Source organism: Thermobia domestica, chromosome 10 (assembly GCF_964235325.1).
Source record: "Thermobia domestica chromosome 10, izTheDome1.hap1.1, whole genome shotgun sequence".
Lineage (NCBI taxonomy): Eukaryota > Metazoa > Arthropoda > Insecta > Zygentoma > Lepismatidae > Thermobia > Thermobia domestica.
In genome coordinates, this window is record NC_137463.1 from 50,194,365 (window position 1) to 50,219,533 (window position 25,169).

General features: G+C 35.1%; 1 protein-coding gene and 1 non-coding gene across 3 annotated transcripts in view; one reads left to right on the forward strand and one right to left on the reverse strand.

Moving 5' to 3' along the window:
• The window catches only part of LOC145662478 (uncharacterized), an 846,748-nt gene that overhangs the window by 229,610 nt on the left and 591,969 nt on the right, over window positions 1-25,169 (forward strand). The gene's annotated exons all lie outside the window — the stretch shown is intronic.
• TRNAQ-CUG (transfer RNA glutamine (anticodon CUG)) lies at window positions 21,069-21,140 on the reverse strand. Its single transcript has one exon. It is a non-coding gene; the product is annotated as a tRNA-Gln (tRNA).

The window sequence follows — 25,169 nt, forward strand, 5'->3', positions numbered from 1 at the left end:
AAGTGGTCAATGAATCAAATATATTCTTTTTCTCTCTTTAGACGGAGATATTTGATGAGGTAAAAATGTTTAAAACGAAACCTGAAAAATTAGAAATGGTAAAAAAAAAAAAAAGATAAAATATGTATTTAAAGCGGTATTAGTCGCCTTTTGTAAATGGTTTTTAGTTTTTAATGATAGAGAGATATTAATTGGTGTGTTCACATTAATATATCCATAACGTACTCATAATTACTTAGCTCTTTGTATACGTTTACCATGTATCTTTAATCCTCACTCCCAATTTTTCACTTCATTTCGCTACCTAGTTTTTGCGACTTTTCTATGCACCATTTAAACTATGGGAATTGGAAGGATCTATAGATGTGTTAGGGCTTTCTAAACATAAGGATAGTTTACTGCAAACATTGCATCAATGTATCCATTAAAGAATTAAACTAAAAATTGAATGAACGGGTGAAATGCTCAGTTGTATGCAATTATGGGATCGCATTCGACATTTCAAGAACAATATTCTATTTCCATAAAGAAGCCGAGGTGGCTCAGTGGTAGAGCGTTCACTTCTGGTGCATGGGGTCCTTGGTTCTATCCCAGCTCCAGCAAAGGGAGCTTTGTGGTGGACAAACACCGTGTTCGTGGGCTTTCTCGGGGTACTCCCGTTTCCTCCCACTATCTTCATTCCACCATTTCATTCATTTATCATCGCTGTCTTCTTTAGCCTAGCCGGCATAACCGTGAAATGTAAAACTTAAAGATTTCATTTCATTTTTTTTCTATTTCCGTAAAACTTTCCTTCGAATGAAACAAGTAAAATGGATACAAATATCCTCAATATCATTTTTAGATAGCAATATTTCCTCTTATCAGATCATTCCTATAGAATTACTTAGAATTATTTGGTTGGTGGCATTTTCATAATAAAAACAAGTAACGCTGTGATGTGTACACCACTTGAACAAGTTTGGTTTGGCACTTCCTGTTTTAGTAGATAGTCTAGAGTGAAGATGGAGTCTATTTTGGGGCCGCTTCTTGCTATCTATTACCGTGTTCACTCTATTGCGACCAATGTTAAAACATGAAGTTGTCTATTTTTGCTATTTCCGGTTTGAAAACAAGATTAAGAGAGAAAATGGTATCTATCTATTAAAATCCTACAACAGCAGCGGAAATGCTTAAGCTCCAACCTCTAACTTTTCATTTCAAACCTTTGATTTACCGTTATTTGTGATTTCACGCTTAACAAAGACACATGTTTTAAAGTACTTCAAATAAATTATTTAAATAGATCTCTTCCACAAAGTTCAGTTTTTTAAAATTATTGTTCAAAGCCTTTGTATTTTAATAAGCCTTCTCCAAAACCAATGCAAATGAATTGTGTTTCCATCTTTGGAGTTCTTTTAAACTATATGTTTGTGGGCAACCCTTTCGACAATGAGATTTCGGAAACTACAGGGTCTAGAAAGGTAGAGTTTCCACTGATCGATTGCAAATTTTGCGTAGATTGTCCAGTTCTTATTGAATATTTAAAAAAAAAACAAAAAAAAACAACATGGCCATTATTTCTTTATTACACTTTTAAGGGTACACTGGAAGTGTTGAAATTATTAAAAAAAAAAAAACCTAAATCATCATATCCCGCGCATTATACATTCCAACATCACACTGTTGTATACAGGGCTGCATATGTATCAGGCGTTTGTTTCATGGCCAAAGAATAATGAAAAAGGAAGGATAACCATTACTCCAGTCTAAGATGAATCTCTATTTTTAGAGTGTTTTGCCCAATGAACACCATATATAACTGACATTATAGTTAGTTGTCTATGTAATGCATTTGCTTATTACATACTGCATGCAAGAAGAAAGAAAACGCTGGTCATACACGAATTAGAAACTCCAACCGGAAGTAGGAGTTTCGGTGGAGTTTCCGGAATCTTGCAAACGGTGCGAGATATTGTGAAAAAAAAATCGGAAAATCTCTTCTTTGTGATACCTCTTGCCGATTTTCATCAAGACTTCTTTCACTTGTATCCGTAAAAGGACATATGCAGATGTGAGGAATGAGAAGGAGATTTATGCTCATATGCGAATGATGCGCTGTGTAGAGAGCGCAGGTTCACCTAGTCTATATATTAAAATGCTAGGTTTATATGTTTGTCCCCAATCCTTTCGACAATGAGAGCTCGAAAACCACAAGTGCTGGAAACCTGCCGTTTTCACTGGTCGATTCCAAATTTTTTGTAGATTGTCCAGTTCTCATTCAAATTTTCAAAAACAATGTCGTTATTCTTCTATTCAATATTTTAGGGACAGTTTTGAGCCCATAAGATTAACATTGTTGCAAGCCGAAACTACGGTGTTATGCAACCAGTAGAAAAGTTACATATGGCGGGTTGACGGACATTGCAGGCGCTTTTGCTTAAATCTGAGAGGCGCAATGAGACGTAGTCGAACGGATATGGATTCAACATATATATATATATATATATATATATATATATATATATATATATATATATATATATATATATATATATATATATATATATACTAGCAGCGTTCACCCCGCTTCGCTGCGGTCACCCCGGAACGCAATAAACTTTGTTACTTAGATAATTTTTACTTTTTCGCTTTCAAGTGATATGATAAAAACCATAGTAGATTGCAGTAAATGTTAACAATATATCGCCTGTCATTTATGTTAACCCGCCCCGCTTCGCTGCGGTCACCCCGGAACGCAATAAACTTTGTTACTTAGATAATTTTTACTTTTTCGCTTTCAAATTGCAGTAAATGTTAAAATTATAGCGCCTGTCATTTATGTTAACCCGCCGAGTCACATGGTCATGCGGGTTGCATATAAATACGTTTATTTTTACCTATGATGAACTAATAACAAAGGATTTGTACGTATGGACACTTGAATGGTCAATTATCTCAAGACACTGGTAATTAAAAATTAAAGTGATATGATAAAAACCATCTAGGGTCCAAATCCTAATAACCCCCCAAAAATGAAAGAAATTGGTTCAGCCGTATTAGCGTGATGAGTTCACAAAGGATTTGTGCGTTCTCTTTTATATATATAGATAGTGTTACTTCTACAAATTTGTCCCAAACTCACTGCAACATCTATTCATAGCAATTCACTTCCTTTGTGAGTCTTCTATCCTTTGCTTGTGTAAGTATGGAGACATGCACACTGTGAAGGAGATTCATAGTCATAACAGAATGATGCACTGAGTAGACAACGCAAGTTCGGCTAGTATATTCTTAAAACTCTACGTCAGTTCAAAAAAAAATTCTTGATACATCTGATCGTTTTATATTGTATGTACTGTAGATCAATATTGAAATACGAAACGCTCGACGCTCAGGTATACACTGGATAAAATGGACTTCAATCCTGCTTTACACTGGATAAAACGACAAAATATGGTTTAGCCCCTCCCTTGATCATATCCTGGATCCGCCCCTGTATCCTACAACGCTTAATGGATTGCAGAAAACCGCTTCTTATTATCTTTAGTAATAGAATATGGGAAGAAACGGGAGCATCCTGAATAAATAATGGACACTATAAGGTCTACCGCAAACTAACAAGGGTTCCAACAAGGGACCTCACGCACCAAAGGTAAGCACTCTACCACTGAGGCACCGTTCCCCCCCCCCCCTCCAATATTTCAGACAAAATGCATTTCATTTAAAGTGTCGGTGTGTGTGTGAGTTCTGAGGGTAACGAAATTAGGTTTTGTGTTTTAGTACATCTTAAAAGTGTTTCATAATACAACAGAAATATAAAAAAATGCGATTTTAGCTGAGTGAACATGAAAGACATATGACAAGAGCACATTTCTTTTCGCGTACCCCTACTAATACTCCATCTATACCAGGGATGCAAGTAACCACTCGCCCATTCATCCGGGGCGAGTGGTTCATCGGTGTGGGCGGGTATTTAATATCATACCGAATGTAAGTAAATGATTTCTATTCTGGGATGTGGGTCAGTAACTTTTTCCTTGGGCTAGTAAAATTTTATTGCTTATTTGCATCCCTGATCTATACTATGCTATAAACAGGAGAGTGACAATACACATTTAAAAGAACAATTGTTATAGGTATAGTTAAGATGGAATAAATGATATATCACAGTATAATGTATTATTTATATCGTTTACTTACCCATTAAGAAGTAATCGTATACCCGTGGGAGTATGCAAACATCAAGGTGAATATCACTGACATATACTGTTTCAATCACATTGTCTCAATTACTAGGAAGTTTCTAAAGATAAATGAATCCTCCAACTGTAACATACAACAATAACATTATTTGGAAATTAAGAAGATGGTACTTGTTCTTTATTATGAAATGTTTAGTGCACAAAACGTGTCCTGATTAAGTGCTCTTTTTCTGGTTACATGTTCTTCATCCGACTTCTTAGCACTGAAACTACGTTATCATTGCAAGGAAACGCTACTGATATTTAATCCCATCAAAAGGAAGATGGAGTACATATTATAAATTCCTCTCGTATGTATCTCTCTCTGTCTCTTTCTCTCTCTCTGCTCTAGAGAAGGTAAACCACTGAAGCATGTAGTCAGATCCACAAGTGGTAGTTTGAGGTGTGCTCAGGGCTGCCTATGTTTAACTTTCTGCTAAGCCAGATTCTTCGCTACTTCACTTCATCGTCTGCAGTTACGCTTTGCAACAAGTTATCCGTTACCTACCGTGTAGCAGTTTAGTTTTAGCTTGTATCACTTTAAACAGAATTTTCCTCAATGTCAGTACGGTAAACAGCCTGTTTTCACTTAATATAGCCACTTGCAATATAATTTTAACGAGTTTGATTAACGGAAATTTTTGTTTGTATTTACCCTGACTGTTCGTGTGTGTTCGTGGTTCGTCCGGGAGACAACAAATCGCAGCAACTACTTAAAGAATCGTCATAATTTGAGCCAGGTTGTAGAGGACCAGAAGTTAGGAATGTGGAGTTCGTTGGTGGGGGTGACCCATCCACAAGAAGTGATAAAAGATAAATCGTTTCCGGTTTAGCGTTGATAGCTATAGAGCTAAAATGGTAATAGATAGCCAGAAGAAATTTCTTGCAATTGTTTAAGCATCACAGAAATATATCTTACCTCTAATCTTAACTCTATGCTAAAACCGGAAATAACGTAAGTCTACTACAAATTCCGATTTTAATACTGATCTACATACACCAAAAATGATGAGAGGTATTGAGAACATTGATGCCAATTTAACCTATTTTGGGCTAAATCTAGCATATTTGGAGAGGCACGTAGCCATACAAATCTACGAAATACTTATAGCCTTAAATATAGCTTATTTCTCTATAAACTCTTTTGCCATTTTTGGTCTTTTTATTAGCCGTTAAATAAATTTTCAAAATACTTTTTTCTTTCAAAAAAAGTGTAAATTAAAAAAAAATGAGACTATCTCTCACTATATACATTCGTATTAATTAATTTGTTAAGAAAGAGGATGTTTTATTACGTAACAAAACCCCATTTTTTAAAATTCTTCTTTCCCACTCCATAGATATACAGCTCCTAAAGGGTGCCCATCAGGAGGGCAAGGTGGGGCGCTCGCCCCCCTATAGGAAATTATACTTGGGAATATCGAAAACCCAATAGAATTTTTACATTAGTTGCAGCAATATTTGAAACTATATTTGAAATATCGCTTATACTTACCCTCCCCCTTGGAAATTACAGCACGGGCGCCCTTGCAGCTCCTCAACAATACTTGTCAACTTGGAAAGAATTTTTCGCTGCCGTAACGGCTCCGTTTGCTAATTTAATTATTTTAATTTCGCATTTCACTGTAAGAATGAGAATTTTCGAATACAAATTTAATAACTTCGGTTCTTCAAGCCTCATAGATTGTTTTAGTTTATGAAAGGAAACAAATAAAAGATCTAATTATAAATTTTAGTTCATGACTTCAAAGAATTCATACTATCCCACTATGTTTACCACTTGGAAATGAAAATTGAATTTTATTTTCTGTAAATTTTGAACAAATGAGCTTAAAAACATGCAATGCAGTCATGACAATTCCTGCGAGTTTACGGAGTAATTAGTGTTGTAAGGAATATGACCTGCCGAAAGAAGTGGCTACTACTGAAAACTGGGACAGTGGCAGAAGACATAATCAATTCACAATCCAACAATGATGCATCCAATTTCAGCGCTTCGGCTAGCTGCGACGACATCGATGATGACTTATTTCAATTCGATTGATAATTATGACTGTTGACTTTCACAAATCAGGTGATTTGTTGATGAATTTAATTGTTTAAAGTCATATATGTTACTTGTAAGACTTCAGTAAAGAAAATTCACCATTTTCGAATTTTACTATAATTCACTTAGATTTTCACACAACAGAGGGGCGTTTAAAATCTATAATCTGGGTTATAGTTAGCAGTCCAAAATCTAGCTATTTTTTGTGTGAAAATTCTTATTTCTGAAGGTCATCTAGCCTTTTTTTCTTGCAAGGTTGTTGGCAACATGGGAGGATCGATTCAGCGTACCAAGAAAATATTCCACCTCTTCCATTAATTCCCTATTGAAACCGGAAGTGGTTGAAATCCGGTTTGTACGTTGGCAGCCGTATAACAAAAACGATAATAGATAGTGACAAGATCTTTTTAATTGAATCTATTTAGCATAATAAGAATATGCAACATATTATCTTTTAGCCTCTATTCTTACCGGAAGTGGAACAAATTAACCACTTCCGGTTTCAACCTTGATTGCTATAGAGTAAATCTGTAATAATAGGTTTCAAATGAGCTTCCTAAAAGCTATTAACTGTCCCCAGAACTTATTAAATTCTCCCTCTAATCTTTCCACTGAAACCTGAAATGTAGAAATCTTCAACTATTTCCGGTATCAATATTAATCGAAAATAATATTACGTCATATAAATCAAGTGATTTATATGTTACTTTTAACCTTGTTTTCTTTCTTTTTCTTTGCGTTGTGGTTGCGTTTCACAATTGCTTCCGCTCACATCATTTGTGGAGTCACTACTAGCTGAAATGCACGGGAAGAATAATGCAGGTAAAAATAAATTATGGAAAAGATTTGAAAAAAAATGAAAGGAAATCTTTGAGTTTTACGTCCCACGGTTATGCCGGTTAGGCTAAAGAAGACGGTGATGATGAGTAATGAACGAAATGGTAGAATAAAGAAGGGAGGAAACGGAAGAACCCCAAGAAAACTCACGCACACGGTGTTTGTCCACCACAAGGTCCACTTGGCGGGAGCGGGGATCGAACCCGAGACCCCAAGCGCTCTACCACTGAGCCACCGTGGCTCCACGGAAAGAAAATTGAATTCTCTTCCCCTGGACACCCTGTATACGTGAAGTCCTGATATGTAAAATATTCGGAGTATCACCATTCATCTCAGCGACTCTGAAAACTAAGAATTCGACACTAATATCGGCCTTTACGATCATTTTTATATGCCATTCCCTTTCCTCCTGCGTAGGTGTGCCAGGGAGCCTTAAGCCCATGGTACTCTTTTCCAAGCTGTAAGTAATGCATGTACTAAGTTTAGTTAACATTGCTCCAAGAATTAGATTGTTATGAGGTGAAATAATACAAAATACCATGAAACATGACATGATAAAATGCTTTCGGCGGAAGTTGCATGGTTTCAATCATGTCATATCCACTTAAAGGAAATCAATATATAACTGTGTAAAGATGGCAAAATAATTGCTCTGTAATAGTTGGAAAGAAGCTGGGCTATATAGATTAAAATCATGGACATGTTTTCCCTCAACGGCAGGATAAACATAGGATGTCATTGATCCTGGCTTCCAGAGCAATAAAGAAAAGCTTAAACCATTGGCACACATGTCTTCCTTTCAAATGTCCAACGATATTGCCATACGAGGTAATAAAGAGTGACCCCACGGGGAAGCAAACCCAGTATCATCACACGCAACGAACACATGTGGTGCAGTGTTCAGCGGTGTACTTCTGTGATAAATCGCTCATTTCCGGAATGCAGGTTGGCGAGTACATGTTTAGCTTCATATCATGTGGGCTATTTGGGTGATAAATAAACAACAATCTTATGTATGATTTCTCGAATTATGATAAACCGCTTACTAGGTGTGTGCATATAAAAGTAGAGATACAACGATTTTGTAGAATATTATGAAATAAGTATTTACTATTTTTTTAAATACGAATCTTTGTTACTCTTCAATCTAAAGAAAATAGACAAAAGATTAAAAAAAAATGCCACCTTAGAATTACAGGATGGAAAATCCTCAGAGACAATGAAAAATGAAATGAAATCTTTGTTTTACGTCCCACAGTTATGCCGGTTACGCTAAAGGAGACGGTGATTATGAGAAAGGAATGAAATGGTGGAATGAAGAAAGTGGGAGGAAACGGGAGAACCCCAAGAAAACTCACGCACATGGTGTTTGTCCACCACAAAGTTCACTCGGGCTGAGATCAAACCCGAACTACCACCTCAGAGACAATGATACCCTAAAAAAAACACACGAAAGTGTTTTCTACATATTTTGTTGGCCTAGAATTTCTAGCTATTCTTCCTTATCTTAGAGGGCACTGTACCACTGAATCAGTACTCTGAATGCTGTAGAGCAGGCCTTCTCAACCTATTTCACGTCACATCCTTTTGCCCGCCTCCACAAGTAATATCCGGCTTGTCATTAGATATTATTATTATTATTATTATTATTATTATTATTATTATTATTATTATTATTATTGCATATTGCTTACAGTTGTATTTGTATATACAGGGTCCATCAAAAAGACTCCCCCCCCCAAAAAAATAAAACTATTCAGGTTTGAGTACAATCCTTAGAGCAGCACTGAGAAAATATCGAATAGCTGATCTTTTTAAGTGCTGCATGAACGATCTCACACATTTTCCGCCGTTGTTACGGTTCAAGGTCGTCAGGTGATTTTTTTTTCTCAGTGCAGAACCTGTTGCTCTAAAGTGTGATAACCAAACATGAATAGTTTTTCTATCCGAAACAAAATCATGTTGGCCAACTTCGAACCGAATGCGAAATGTACGCTGAGTAGTAATCACAGAGTCACCATTACGAATATACTCCACCACAGCAAACTACACTTCACTACCACCACACCAACAACAAATATCCTCACCAAAACCCACCAGCGCTCTCTAAAAACACGGGAGGTTTTTTACTAGACAATGGGTGATATCAATAAAAATAAGTAACTACTCCTGAGAAGTCCTGCTCGAGAATCGGAGTAACTACACCTGGAGTAATCCCCTCCCTCAATTTCGTATCAATAAAACAAGCCACTACTCAGGTCTAGTCTGCTCCAGATTTATGAACGTTTACTCGCGCTTCCTCTGCACGTAGCATTGAGCCGTATCAATAAAAGAAGTAGTTAGTTACTCATTTCTCCCATCTGTTGGGCGGTCATTTCGTTGTGGGTAACTTCTGGCGCAGTATCCTAAACGCCATGGAAGGGACAAGTAGGAACGACAGTTTCAATTAAATGCATTTGTGGATATTATAAAAGTTCCAGTGGTACTTTCAAAGTCACAGTTACCAGAAAGTAAACGAAGGAAAACCGAAGCTTTGAAGGCAATTACAGTGAAATATCAAATACAAATACATATACAAATGAGACACAAATCCAAAAGAGAATCTTTAATATCCGAGCGAGCATTAAAAAAAAAAAAAAAAAAAAAAAAAAAAAAACGGGAAACAAGAAAGTAATACTGAAACCACGGGAAAGAACCTCTTGGAACTGATGGATGTTGATTGGAATCCAGCAATATCAAGATTAGCACGACAAGTGCATATCACGTGTTGTGCAAGGTCTTGTCCAAGATTGTTTGGCAACGAAATCAGACGCTTGGTCCCTTTGTTTCCTTTTTTAAATAGTCCAGCCAGTCACGTCGTAAAGCGCGTCCATCTGATTGCGTTTTCCACACCATACGTGTCCCCTTTCACCTTGGCATAAAAAAATATACATTCTCATGTATACACCCTTCCTATCAGCGTTGAGTTGAGTTGATTTTGAGTTTAATGTCCTTTTCAGTAGCGAGGCTATATGAGATGGGACCCACTGATTAACTTGGAATCCGAACCATATGAGCTCCCGCCGGGAATCGAACGCGGGTCTCTCATGCCAAAGGCATGTACGCTATCCGCTTAGCCACGAAGGAGCTCTTCCTATTAGCGTATTCGTCTCCAAAATACTAGGTTTCTTTATTGCCACGTGTGTATAGTCAAGTGCTCCGATAGCACCCGGAAATGTATATTGTTCTTGCCACTCTGCCTTTGCTGTTTGAATATTACACACACCTCCGGAAACAATCAATTTTCAGATTTGGCAATAATCGCATCCATTACACTTGTAGTAGTCATAGACACAATACTTTGAGCCACAACAAAATCCCCTGACATTCAGACCTGGAATCCCGGATCACTCACGTAAAGCAAGAAAACCCGCATCTTTTCATCATTACGTAGTGTATCACCCCAAATTTCCGTTGATTCTCCTTAAAAATGTTGTGCTAACTACTCTACATTTTCTTTCATGAACCTATGTTTTTTGTAATCTCCATTTGCAACATTTCTATGCAATTTATACATTTTGCTACATAGCAAAACAATCATATACTCTGTCATATTTCGCACGGAGTCACCTATTTAGCTTGCTCCACAAATTTGGAGAAGTTACTAGCATCACAGAAGAGTCTTTGATTTTTATTGATATCAAACGCGGAGTAGTCCCTCGGCTCGAGAATAGAGGTGTGGTTACTTCAAAAGGTCGGGGCTTCTTCGAGGTCAGCCAAGACGATTAGTGCTCAGTTCTCTTTTTATTGATACCAATGCGAGTAACTACTTCAAAATTGGGCGTAATGAGTAACTTCTCCGTTTTATTGATATCACCCAATATATATATATATATATATATATATATATATATATATATATATATATATATATATATATATATATATATATATATTGTAGTTCTCTTTTATTCTAATTCTTATTCTTTTAAAATAGTCTTTGCTATGTTTGACAATAAATGTGGAAATAAAAATATACCAGCCAGCCAAATTTACAAGAAAAAAAAATCTGAACAATATTCCTTTATTTAAAAAATACACTTCTTGATCCGAATTATCTTTCTCGTCCTCGCTTCCTGACATTCATCTACTTATTTCGTGGTCTTGTAGGGGTCGCGACTTCCAAGCTAAAAAAAGAGACTGCTATAGGGTTATCGCTCCCATCTTCTATGCGGGAGACTAGTGTTTGATACTAAGTGGGAACTATAACGTAATTCCAATCCTTAAAAAGGAGAAAGAAAGAAAAAATAAACTGAAACAAACACACAATTTATCACTGAGTTCCCCATAGTTGATTGATTGATTTGTTATAGATTAACTTCCTTTCCAGCATCGTTGGTGTGTGAGAGAGAACCTGTTTCTTAATATTGGGTCCGAAGTACTAGTCAGATTTATTCCCACGGTAGATATGTTATCGAAAGTTGAAACCGAGGCCACACCCACACAAAGCACCCCATAATTTTCTTAAATTGTACGTAATATGAGATGAAATGAAATCATGAAGTTTTGCGCTCCATGTTTATGCCTTCCAGGCTAAAAGCGATGGTTGTCTTTTGAATGTGAATGAATATGAGAGAATTAATAAAATAAAGATATTAGTATGAAGGAATTGCTGTACAAGGAAAGTGGTAAACTCTGAAAACAAAACAACGAATATGATATTGTTCACTACAAATTTACGTGCCGGACCATGTACATACATAAGTTAGTATATTTATTTACAACTGGCTACATTTGACACCATGGTATTGTTTTTCTCAGAGAATTGATACGGAGAAACAATAAGAGCCAAGGTGAGAAGGGTCTTAGACGTAAAGAACTGTTGGAATTTCTTGATCTATGAGTACTATATCGCAAAATGATTAACTACATCCTCAATGTTATTGTTTGCTTATCACTAGTATCTTTGTGAACGTCAAATTTCTCAGTTTCCCCGTATGCCTGAGAGTCTGGTTCACTGAAACTCCGAGATGCGAACCATGACATCAGGATGTCCTAGAGCATCGACATTAAAACGAGTCAGTTAGAAGAAGAGTTTTCTTTCAACATCGAGAATCAATCAACACTCCGAATAGATAGGAGAATTCGTTATAAAGGAAAGAGAATAAAAGCATTCCCACTCTTTACTGAGTACTTCCGGAAACATGACATTCAAATTAAAGAGATTAAACCCATCTCTTTCGTATATATACCTATATTGCAATTACCGACTTGATCAAAAGTTTCAACTATAGATAGAAGTAAAAGGGTTGACACGTGGACTCAACTAATCACATTTCAACGACTCCACATTCAATTGAATAATCTTATTACTTCCGTCAAAACTCTTCCAACATATAATTGCTTCAATTGAGTGGTTCAATCCAAAGTCAATGGATTTGGGAACAGGTGAGAGTGAAAGTTGTCAGTCCAACTAATTATTCAGGGCTCTTCTCGGAGTCAATCTGTCAAAAGTAATTTGCTCCATTTCTAGAACGTTAAAAACTATTCGCACTTTTTTTTTCTGAATATATTCTGAAGTTAAATTGCGAAATGCATTTTCATCTTCTTCGGTAAGGAATACTCTGATGGTTTAATTTCTTTTTCCATATTAGATACGACATAATTTTAAATGTTTTCTAAGTTTCAATTTTATGGATATTCTTCCTCATGACAAACTGATTAGTTTCATTGACGGATTTCTATTAATATTATATGTAACGAGGCCTACAGCAAAGCGAGATCTATACTGTAGAGTTCACAATGAGCAGTACACAATACTGGAAGAATAGCCTTAATACTCCATTTTTATGTTTGTTCAACAGATCTATTATTGAATTATTACTATTATATATCTCGTACAATTCATCCATTATGTCTTCATAACACGCACTTTTCTCTTACAATATTAATATTTTGTCGCCCCCAAGAATTTTCCATGTATTCTTGACTTATATTATTATTAGAATGAGGCAATATGTTTTTACAAGATTCTAAATTTGCTAATCCATACGTCTGTCAATTACTCCGCACAGGAAATTTTAAACAAAAGTGATTTTTTTAAAAATTGTTTCTTTGCAACAAGTCGCTATAGCGATTACCTCAACCGAGTCTTTAATCGAAGCAATCCGTTGAGTTGAGTTGATTTTGAGTTTAAAGTCCCATTCAGCAGCGAAGCTATTTATGAGACGCGGACCTACTGATTAACGTGGAATCCGAACCACATGAGCTCCCGCCGGGAATCGAACCCGGGTCTCCCACGCCAAAGGCGAGTACGCTAATCGCTTAGCCACGAAGGGGCTCCTCGAAGCAATCCGCTTACACGTTAACGGGTAACCACAAATTTAACGGTGTCTATCTATATCTCATACAATTTTGTAATACATAGCTAGAACGATTACATCGACAGGATTCTTTAATAAAAAGAATCCGTTAACACATAAACGGGTAACAGTAACTTTCATAATGGCTATCTATGTCACATAAATTCTACGATTTCACAAAATCAGCTTTTGCACTAGTAAGTTAGAACAATAATTTCGGCTGAGATCGTATATGAGGTTAATCTATTATTATCTTAACGGGTAGCGGCAACTATCTATATTATATTTTCTACTACTGATACAAAAGTACTGCTAGGTGGCGGTAAACATCCTCCGGTCATTGTTTGACGAAATTGAAACTCCTAGTGTTTGATCCTTACTACTGCCCAACATAATTCATTCTTAGACATGCCCATGCAGGGTTTTCCTACTGAACTGGTAACCATAATAATCTGACATAAATATGTTATCTTCTTGAATGTTACAAAATTAGCTGGAACTACGTAACGTACCTATATAATCATACCCTACATACACTGAGAAAAACAATCGTATGTGAGTACGTAAAATCATATGTTACATCTGTAAATCCTGTAGTTTTTGGACTTAACGTACAGCAAACGTATAACTAAAAACGCATGTTTTATAACACTTTCTGTATAAGTGTTCTATCTGTACGTACTTTCCTTATGAAACAATATAGATGGTCAGGATCTCTCACACAAATGGACATATATAACATATAGCTGACGAAGGTAACATACATATATATATGTAATATAAGGAAGACTGTTAGATATCAGACATCCTGCAATAGCATGAAATAACAACTAAGGGCAGTGCCTATGTAGCATACGGATAACGTATACTCTGTACTGATTTCTGCAGTCAGCAAGAGGATTCTGTATATTTGTACAACATACTACTGATCGAAAAGCAGATTTTTCTCAGTGTAGACTATTGAAATATGAGCGATAGTTTTCTGAAAATCAAACTCAGAACCTCGTGATAGAAGATAGTATCCTCAAAATCAACGGAGAAGGTAATAACTGGTTATCTTATTTGATTTTAAGTATCACGCCGTTGAGTACCGAAGCTATACGAGACGTGGAGCTACATCTAAGAGTCGGTTCCGAACCATACCTACGAATATACGGGTCATTCAATGTCAATTCACCTAATTTTAAAACGTGACCGTGCTTCAAAGTCTCAGATTCTCTTTATTTTTTTTTCAAACATTAATACCAATGAAATTTTGCTATTTTTTTATTTTTTTGGATGAGAAATGGGCCGGGGAGAAATTTTTGAAAAATATGAATTTTGTTTCAGTTTCACTTTCCGGCACTCAACATAATGGAACTAAATTACCATTACTTCCTTATTTTTTACGTTATTGGGCTCATACAGATGTCAAATGAAAAGCTTAATTTCTGCTCTTTCAGTAGAACTTAAGTAACCTTGCAAAAAGGTACACCATTAAACATTAATGGGCATACAAAACAAATTTCAGTTTTTTTTTACAAACTATGCCGTTGCTCAAAAGTTACAACCGTGAAAATTTTGAAACTTTTTTGTACATTCATCTTAACACGTACATGGTATGGTTAAAAAATAAAGAGAGTTGTTTTTGTATTTTTGTAATTATTATTTTTTATGTACGGAAATATACAGTTTTAAGTTTTGTTACAAATTGTGCCACTGCTCATAAGTTACAACTATGACACTCTTGAAGCTTCTTTTTATAGAGTCATTTTATCACATACATGATAGCCCTATGGTTAAAAAAACAGAAAAGGGTGCTTTTGGTATTTTTTTCAATTCTTCTTCTTCTTATTATTATTACTATTATTTGTGTTTTAAATGTATACAAATATACAGATTCACTGTTGTTAACAGATTATGTCTTTCCTCTGAAGTAGTGATGGCCAATTCCGGAATTTTTACTTTCCGGATTCCGGAGAGTAAGATCGGAAAAATTTCAGAATTCAGAAAATTTCCGATTTCGGAAAAATCTGGAATTCGGAAAACTTCCGAAAAGTGAAATTTCCGATTTCGGAAAATTTTGGCCATCCCTACTCTGAAATGAGAACTGCCACACTTTAAAACTTTTTCAAATAATCATCTTAGTAAATATTAGCTATGCTTAAAAATAGAACTGTTGTAATGTGTAGTTTTGATATTACCATAATATTATGTTTTTGTACTTTAACTATGACTTTCAACTTATTCCCAAACTGTACCTTCGCTTACAACTATGAAACATGTGTAACTTTTTATAGGATTAGTTTGCATTTACTAGGTATGATTAAATAACTAAAAGAGATATCTTTTCTTGTAATAATCTTGCGATTTTGTGAATGGAAAATATAGGCCTAGCTATATAAGGGGTTGAGTGATTATTACAAACCCTAACAACAGAAATAAGAAATAATAGACTAATGTACATAGATGACAGCAATAAACATATATTCCAGTGATACTTCTTAGAATTACATAGATTTACATACAAAATGTTGTGTCCTTTATATTACACATTCTTTTCATTGATGATATGATGTCTTCATATAATTTTGCTTCCAGTTGTGTAAGTCCGGGCTGATTGGCTTGTAAGAGATAAAACAGGAACTTCCCAAATGACATTTTCAAAAGGTATCCAACAAAACTCTTTATTTTCTGGCCAGTAGAATATAGAAGGGCCAGAGCGATTTGTGAATTCCACTATGACGTACAAAAATAATAATTATAAAAACACCAAGAGCACTTTTTTCTATACTTTAACCATATCATCTATGTGCTAAAATGATCCTATAAAAAAAAAGGTTTCAAGAGTTTCACAGTTGTAATTTACGTGCAATGACACAATTTGTAACAAAACTTAAAACTGTATAATTCATACGTGTAAAATACACCCCCCCCAAAAAAAAAATATTACAGAAATACCAAAAGGACCCTTTTTATTTTTTAACCATATCATGTATGGGCTAAGATGATTCTATTTAAAAACTTGCAAAAGTTTTATAGTTTTAACTTGCTAGCAGTGACACAATTTGTAACAGAACTTAAAACTCTATATTTCCATACGTGTAAAATACCAAATAATAATAATAATAATAATAATAATAATAATAATAATAATAATAATAATAATAATAATTACAAAAATACCAAAAGGACTCTTTTTATTTTTAACCATATCATGTATGGGCTAAGATGATTCTATTTAAAAACTCAAAAGTTTTATAGTTTTAACTTACTAGCAATGATACAATTTGTAACAAAACTTAAAACTGTATATTTCTTCACTCAAAAAAATAATAATTACAAAAATACAAAAAACATCCTCTTTATTTTTTAACCATACCATGTACATGTTAAGATGAATGTACAAGAAAAAGCTTCAAAAGTTTCATAGTTGTAACTTTTGAACAATGGCACAATTTGTAAAAACCCTAAACTTTTTTTATATGCCCATTAATGTTTAACAGTGTAACCTGTTGCAAGGTTACTTAAGATCTACTAAAAGACAAGCATTGAGCTTTCATTTGACACCTAGATGAGCCCAATAACGTAAAAAAATAAGGAAGTAATGGTAATTTACTTCCATGATGCTGAGTGCCGGAAAGTGAAATTGAAGCAAAATTTACATTTTTTCAAAAAATTCTCCCCGGCCCATTTCTCATCTCAAAAATCGGAAATAAAATTAATTTGGCATAATTTCATTGGTATTTATGTATGAAAAATTTTGAAGAGAATCTGAGACATTGAAGCACAGTGTTTCAGGTGATTTGACAAGGAATGATCCATACACAGACCAATTGGTAGATCTTCGTAAGCCTTTTGAGAAAATGGAGCAAGCACTCATTTCTTTGTAGACATAAAAGTTGAGCTATGAAAATTACATCACTTGTTGATAGTAATATATACTCTCATTAAGCATTTCATTACTATTTCAGCAGAATGATAGTATTGTTAACGAAACACAATCCACAATTATTATTAGCTCCTTGAATTGAATTTTTTTTTTTTTTTAATGTGTGAAATCTTTCAATTTAACGACCCACGATTATGTTCTTTATCCTAAGGGAGACGGATGATTAAGGAGGAACTGGTAAAATGAGAACGTGCGAGGAAAAGGATGCACCCCAAGAAAACACATGGTGACGGTGTTGTTTATGAAATGAAATGAAATGAAATCTCTGAGTTTTACGTCCCCCTGTTATGCCGGTTAGGCTAAAGGAGACGTTGAAGATGAGTAATGAATGAAATGGTGGAATGAAGAAAGTGGGAGGAAACGGGAGAACCCCGAGAAAACCCACGCACACGGTGTTTGTCCACCACAAAGTTCACTTGGCGGGGGCTGGGATCGATCCCGGAACAGGTGTTGTTTATGTCGAACTTAATTGACCAAGAACCAAACAAGAGACTTCCTGCACCAGAAGTTAGCGCTGTACCACTGTGATATCCTGCCGCCATCAGTAACTACTAAATTTCATTTTCTATTTTATTACTGTAAAATAATGTCCAAAGTTAAAACACACGTTAGTTACTTAATAAAATCAAGATGATCAAGGAAACATACTTTTGGATTAAATTATCATGCTTAGTTTACGAGCGAATTATGTTTCGCTGTAATAATAGAAATAGTTTTTCTCTATATTCTCAAAAACTACGCATCTTAATTTACATCTACCAATACCCTTTTGTTCATCTTAATAAAATTTATCGATTGGAATATATCTCATTTCTACTGATTTCTTTTTGTTATACGGTAATAAATTTTAGAATTTAAGATTGTTAACTTGACATAAACGCGGTAATATTATGAAAAAATGAAATGAAATCTTTAAGGTTTACGTCCAACGCTTATGCCGGTTAGACTAAAGGAGACTGTGATTATGAGAGACGAGTGAAATGGTGGAATGAAGAAAGTGGGAGAAAACAGGAGAACCCCGAGAAAACCCACGAGCACGGTGTTTGTCCATCACAAAGTTCACACGACGCAATGTGGGATTGAACCAAGGACCCCAAGCACCGGAGATGAACGCTCTACCACTAATTTGACATAAATACGGTAATATTATACTCACAGTAATCGTCTAGTCGTTAACTTCACATAAATACGGTAATATTATACCTGCATTAATCGTTTAGTCGTTAACTTGGCATAAATACGATAATATTGTACTCGCATTAATCGTCTAGTCGTTGACATAAATACGGTAATATTATACCCGCATTAATCGTCTAGTCGTTAACTTGACACAAATACGGTAATATTATACCAGTATTAATCGTCTAGTCGTTAATTTGACATAAATGCGGTAATATTATACTCGCATTAATCGTCTAGTCGTTAACTTGACATAAATACGGTAATATTATACCAGCATTAATTGTCTAGCCGTTAACTTAACATAAATACGGTAATATTATACCAGTATTAATCGTCTAGTCGTTAATTTGACATAAATGCGGTAATATTATACTCGCATTAATCGTCTAGTCGTTAACTTGGCATAAATACGGTAATATTATACCAGCATTAATCGTCTAGTCGTTAACTTGACACGAATACGGTAATATTATACTCGCATTAATCATCTAGTCGTGACATACGTACTACCTATGAAAAAATATAGATGAAGATGGTTTGATTTTCTTTTCAGTGATTTTGGTCAAGCTGAGACAAAGCTGCAAAAGTAAGATAAAGATGGAATTTAGAAAGATATACTGAGTGATTGAGTAATAACAATCCTACTTTAAATGTAATAGATACATGTATGTTCTCCTTACAATTATATTGTAACGTTTCCAGAAAAAGGAATAAGAGCGACTCGACTTAATACTTTAACATAGCACTTGAATTAGTGTATGCCTCTCATGTATTATCATTGAAGAAGGTCATCAAAAATTGATTAGCGATACAGTCTTCTTCATAGAATCTCAGTGTAGTTTCTTTTGACTGAAACAAAACACATTACAGTTGGACATGAGAGAGACAAAGAGATCTTTAAAAAACATGTTATTATTATTATTATTATTATTATTATTATTATTATTATTATTATTATTATTATTATTATTATTATTATTTGCAAATTATATATACATTGGCTGCCTGAAGTATCAAACGTTGTTATATTCCAAAGATCATTACATATAAACAAAGGAACGGATGCAGTTCGATCTGTTTTTAAATAGCTGATAATCATATAAATAGGTACATATTCAAAGAAATCTTCAAATTTTACGTCCAATGGTTATGATGGCCAGGCTAAAGGAGATGGTGGTGATGAGAAATGAATGAAATGGTGGAATGAAGAAACTTGGAGGAAACGGGGGAATCTCGAGAGAACCCACTACAAAGCTTACCTAGCTCGAGCTGGGATCAAACCAAGGATCCTATGCATCAGAGGTGAACACTATACCACTGAGGCACCGCAGCCCATAGATAAACATTCAGTTTCATATACGCACAAGATTAGGACACGATTCAGAGAAAATCTGAGAAGAAAGAAGTGCTTCATTATAATTACAAATCTTTGACCTTTATAGATACAAATATTGCATTGTAAAACAGGAAAACTTGGAAAGATTGCGAATTCATTATACATATATACAGAAAATTAAGCTCTATGTGAATTTTCTTTATTTTCACCTTTCCCTTTCTTTGCAATGAGTTGCCTGAAGATAAAATGAACAGGGTAATATGAAGGAAGAACACAACATTAATTAACTGATATCCAAAACACTCCCACGCATGTAAATAGAGAAGAAAATTTTCATACACTTGAATTATTTGATATGATCACCCACGCTTCGTCTTCATTTGTTGTAACTTCTAAGGGAAAAAATAATATTAAGTAAATTCAGAATGGTTGTCAAGATGGTATAATACAAGCAGTAGATATTTGTTATCAAACAGTAGAATTAAAGGTTATTAATATTCTTTGTGACGCGAAAGCGGAATTTAAGAAGCAAGGGGGAAAAATGTTACTATTAATCCATAATGTATAGGTAATATGCTAAACAGCTTAGATGTAGGGTACTATGATTAATTAAGTTTTCCGTAATTGAGAATTTCGTTCTCGTTTAAGCGCGTGAAAGATATTTCAGTAAAGAATGTTGGAGTAATTACTGTCGGTTTTATCTGACCAAAATGATCGATGACGTATTTTTTTTAATATTATTATTAAAATTATGGTATATTATCTCTTCCCTCCATATGTCAAAATTATTGAAGTTTCAACTTACCTCTGCCTCATAATCGTAGTTTTACACTTTAATTAAGAATTTTACGTTTGTGTTCATTAGACAGCCACCAAAAAGAGTTTCGTTTGGTACTCATGAATGTTAAAGAACGACGCTCACCTGTAGATTTTGTTAACTTTTTCATGAATCAAACATATAAAAAGTAAAATTGATTTTGCCTGTCTTTCACTTATATTTGATTAATGAAATGAAATCTTTAAGTTTTACGTCCCACGGTTATGCCGGTTAGGCTAAAGGAGACGGTGACAATGAGAGATGAGTGAAATAGTGGAATGAAGAAAGTGGGAGGAAACGGAAGAACCCCGAGAAAACCCACGAGCACGGTGTTTGTCCACCACAAAGTCCACACGGCGCGAGCTGGGATCGAACCAGGGACCACAAGCACCAGAGGTGAACGCTCTACCACTGAGCCACCGCGCCCCCCTTTATATTTGATTATTAAGCCATTCTGTTTATTCTTTCAGAGACTTTTTTTTTTGATGTCTCAAACCTTATTAACAGGATCTAAAATTTTAATTCGGCTATAGAGTATACGGTTCGAAAATAGTCCATACCCACACTTTTACGCTTTTCTAGTCTTCCTAACAGAAAAGCTATGTGGTGGAGAAACACCGTATGCACGGGTTTTCTTGAAGTTTCCCTATTTCCGCCATCTTTCTTTATTCCACGATTATCATCCATTTCTCTGTCTTCTCCCTTAGCCTAAGTGCGTATTTGTAGGACGTGAAACTAAAAACGTAAAATATTTTCTTCCTAAAGGGTAAAGAGGAGCGACTCTGTGTAGCTCAGACATTTTGAAACAGAGGATGGGCCAATCACAAAGAATTGACTGATGTCGAGGACCGTACGAGAGAATGTAGAGTAATTCGGAGAGAAGTGAACATAGTAAGAGGTTCTGTCCAAAGTACCGTCTTCGAGGCATTGAGTTGTCTGCCCTTACAAGAAACAGCACAACATTTCAGTTTCCAATAGAGTTTGAACCCAGGTTTCCCCTATAGCAAACTGGGATTTGGAGGACAGACAACAAATAGTTAGATGTAGATATTTTCTTTATTCGTGGAACGTAAACATAAACTTCTATGGAATAAAGGATGTGTATGGCGTGGAATGATTAACAGGACTATTCATATCACCCCAAAATATGTTAGTCAATCCACCCCCTCCCCTCGTCGTCTTTTTTCAAAACATTTTTTTTTTATATATCTTTATGTTCGCAATATATTGAGACACATCTATGTGGATATGTACCTAATAATCGCCTCATGCTGCTGTGGAAGTATTGGGCACAACACGATTACTTCAAGAAAGAATTACCCTAGTTTCTTACTGTTCCATATTACAATAGCAACAAAAGGACTACAAATCTACTCACCTTCTCTGCTGCCCGTGCTCACTGCATTCAATAGTTTACTTCTTTCCTCTGTACACTATCTTCTTCGTCGGTACCAGACTCAATACTACACACATAGGTACTTTGCAAGGTCAGTGTCGATCATGCTTTGTTGCCACATTTCATTAGCCTTAACTCTATTCACTCCACCCCTATGATCACTTCCCCCCCCCCGAATTACTCGATAACATTTTCACAAAAATTGAATAACCATATTCAGTGGAAAAACCGGTTCATCATACAATAAAACCACAAGAACACAAAACTGCTATAATGATAACCAAAATTTTTACTTACTAAAGAAACGCAGAAGAATCTATTTACTTACTATTTTAGTGGGAAACTTGATCCTTCCTGTTTTGAATTAGCCTGTCAGTGTTCGGTGGTAAGTTGGATGTTCCAACGCAAAGAATATTTTAAAGCTGGATATAAGTTATCCAGGAAAAAAAAAGTGCAGATTAAGAGATTAAATAAATTTCTAATAATGGATCATGTGGGCCGGATAAAAGGGTTTAGTGTGTCACAACTGGCCCAAAGGCCGGCTGTTGCACATGACTGCATTAGAATATAGTAAAGACTTTAACACTAGATTTGTAATTATGGCTGTTGTAGAATTAAATGTAAATCAAATAGTCTAGTTAGCTATAGCATGGCTACACTAAATTAGAGACTACGTAATTTCTTGCAAGAAAAATGCGATATGAACAAGACAGTTCATTTCAAGTTAAATACACCTCCCACATTTAATTTATAAGAACAGCTCTTAAATAACTTTTGTTTTCGTAATTATCTACTTCTTTTCTTAAATTCATCTCTAATACTTAGATAAAATTTCAAGTGTCTGTATCCCATTTTGAGGTTTTCCTTCTTATAAGAAGTCTCCCATACTCGTCCAAAAGTAGTCCATGAGCTGGCGTCCACACTTGCCCAATCTGATGTAGGAGGGATACGCTCATTTTAGATACGCTCAAACTCCCATAGCCCCTAGGTTGCCCAGTCACATATTTTAGATAATCCAGTCGAACCACTGACAAGGGAAATTCGGGATAAAAGCACTAGCCTACAGAGAAACTAAGCATGCCATTTGAAGGATCAATTCATACTGATTACAACAAGCTAATAAAATTCCTGTACGGCTGAGAACTGTTTGAGAGATTCAACTTGGTATATGTAAAAATGAGTATATGCATTTAAGCGCGTTAAATACGACATTATTAACAACGAATATTGACATATGAATTTAAATCTATTGGTGGTAACTGAAAAAACTGTTTTTCAATAACCAACGAACTTGTTAGTTAAAATTAGTCATTATACTGTTCATAATAATGATAGGTTAGAGATGAAAATTAATCATTGTTGTTCTTCTGTTCTATGAGGAAATGACGCAGGCAAAATACTTCATTGCACCATGAACATTTTATATGTACAAATACGTTGCATCCGTCAAGGGAACATGTTCGCATAACCACAGCGTAAAGCAAATTCGACAGGTGATTAAAAATGTATATAGTTTGTCCTCTAACCTGCCTTGTGGAACGCAAACTGAAACAATCCAAGGTATCTCCGTGATCATTAGCATGGACACAAACTTTATTTGAATGTTTCGTTGGTATATCATGACGTCCGGATGAAGAAGTTTCATACTGAGTATAAATCTCCTGACATAATCTTTGGTTGGTCGGAATCCAATCACATCGAATGGTTGTACAAATAGTGTGCAATTCTCTGGTATATTCTCAACCATTACGTCTTTGCCATCCGTCATTCAATTTGCAATGGATAATTTGTCTTGAATGAACCCCAGTGACCAAGCAGCAACAAGCTCAAACCATCAGGCTTCACCATGGGAGAGAATTCTTTGGTTAATACCTCTGACATCCTACTTCTAGGAGGCGCAATCCTACATTTAACGTTGAATCTCTCGAACTGTTCTCAGCCGTACAGGAATTTTATTAGTTTGTTGTAATCAGCATGAATTGGTCTTTGAAATGGTATGCTTACTTTCTCAGCAGCCAAGCGCTTTCTCGCGAACTTCTCTTTTGAGCTGTATTGGACTGAGGGTAAAATAACACAAATTTCCCGCACCCATCAGTGATCAAACTCGGGTCGCCCGGTTAAGTAGATAAATGTCTGACCGGCTATATGATCTGGGTAGTAGTTAACTTATTAATTAAATAAATATGGGTCTTTTATACTGACCATTTAATTCTAATATTCATATTCCCATAAAATGAACTCAAACATTGAATATTTTACATGAAATTATTTAATTAGCAAATAAATTTAACATGTTCCATCGCATTTTGAGAGCTTTAAGGTATAATTATTGTCATTTGTTCCACACCGGGTGGCACATCTTAAATTCTGTTATCTCTTGTTACGACTTTTCTTTTCCTAAATTCATCGAAGCTGTTAACAGAATTAGGATGAGTAGAATATTAACCATTTTGTCAATTTATGGCAACAGCAATATCTGTTCTGAACTTAATGGCTGTGTGGAAGTCGTGTTTATAACGCACAAACACATACACCGCTGTGTTTCTGCTCCAACACATTCTGTTAAAATTTTAATCGAATTTCACGATGGATCCAGATGGTTTACAAATGAGAAACAAACGCACTTTTACTATCTCACTATGTAAGGGTCATATATCATAGGTTTCGTGTTTTTGCCCAACAGGCATCATATGGGAATGTTGAGTTTCGGTAGCGTTTTATTGAAGAGAAAATTGGATAATATCTCGCGAAAAAGATCGTTCTATGTCCTTCTGGCAAATGTCATAGATGCAGTAACATGTTTCTTTTGTTCTTTTTTTTTTCTTTTAAAGTTTACCGACAACTGTGTCTTATTTAGCAGTAAAATTTAGCAATTAAAGCATGTGTGTGTATTAAAACGAGGGATTTTCAATCCAGGTTATGTTAGTTTATTATGTTAGTTTTCTAGTCTTACAACACTTTGTGAGCAGGAAGCTTTAAATGTATATATATATATATATATATATATATATATATATATATATATATATATATATATATATATATATATATATACAAAG